Below are 1,331 nucleotides of genomic sequence, written 5' to 3'. Positions count from 1 at the left end.
CGGGGCAGCCACGGGCTCCCGCACGGGCTGGGGGGCGCGGTCGCCGCGGTGGGACCCGGGGGGGGGACAGGACAGCACCTCCCGCCCCGCCCCTGCCCGTGCAGCGGGGCCACGGACGGTCACAGGCTCTTGGGAGCGGGCTCGGGGCGCACGTGGCACTCCCCGGTGCTCAGTGTATGCTCACCGCCGTCTGTGCTAGGCGGCCGGGGTGGCGAGGCTCCGCAGGGCTGTCCCCCGGTCTGCAGCTGGGGACCCCTCCTTAGGTCCAGCGCCGCCGCCCGGTCTCCGCGCGCTCCAAGGCTGCGCTCGTCCCTCTGGCCACGCGGGGGCAGCAGAGGGTGCGGCTAGGACCGAAGCGAGGGCTACGCACCGGCCCTCCCTGCCTGTGCCGCTGTCCCCAGCCGCGCGGCGCGTCCCTGCCACCCAGAGGGAGCAACCCCCGCGGAATCCGGGCCACGCTGCTCCGGTGGCGCTGCCTCTGCCCCGCGGAGCCGCCTCTGAGCAGTGGGGACGTTTCCCCTGTAGGGGCACGTTGTGGGCGTCAGTGACAGCGTGGCTTGCAGTGCTGGGTGTCCGCGGAGGAGCCGTGTGTTTCCGAGTCTCGGTGTCCCCACCTGTGCCCCGGGAGTGCTAGCGCACGGGTGGCATGGCCGGATACCCGGCAGCACGCCTGTGCCCTGTAGGTGGCCGGTAATAGCAAGGACAGTGGCGTGTGTGACTTGGGGTCCGGAGAGCTCTGCTGTTCAGGTGGGCTTTGCCCGAGCCGTGCGTGCTGGGAGCCAGCGGCCATGTGCCCTTGGGCGTGGCCAGCGCGTGTGGCAGATGGGGACATCGGGCCCAGAAACGGTGGGCAAGGCCACCCCACAGCAGGCACAGGCCTGGAGCCGGGCCGCCTGCCTCCCGGCTGTGTGGCCATGTCACAGGCCTCCCCTTCCAGGGTGGCAGCGCTGTGTCCCTGGGTCGCACTGGACGGAGACCCGCAGATCTTGGGTGCCACGTTCCCCAGAACCTGTTGGCTGATTGACTGTGAGGTTTGGGGGGCAAGAGCTGCTTCCAGCGGCGGGCAGCCCTGCTGGTGGCAGGAGGAGACAGCGTGGGCTTGGGGACAGGGCCTGGGACTCGCTCTCCTCCTCTGTGTCGGCCCTGGCCCTGTCCCGGCGCCCCTCCCCGCAGCGTGGCCTGGGGGTTCTCTTGTGGCTAAAGCGGCACAGGCAGCGAAAGTGAAAACAGCCGGGAAGAGAATTGCAGAAATAATGTCAGCATTTCCACTTTTGACAAAAAACGGGAGGCAGGTGGTTTCTTGTCTAAGCTAAGCGCATGTGCCTCAGCCG

This window comes from Chinchilla lanigera, unplaced genomic scaffold, assembly GCF_000276665.1.
Source record: "Chinchilla lanigera isolate Chin_1 unplaced genomic scaffold, ChiLan1.0 scaffold00028, whole genome shotgun sequence".
Lineage (NCBI taxonomy): Eukaryota > Metazoa > Chordata > Mammalia > Rodentia > Chinchillidae > Chinchilla > Chinchilla lanigera.
Note: the sequence above shows the minus strand (reverse complement) of the source record.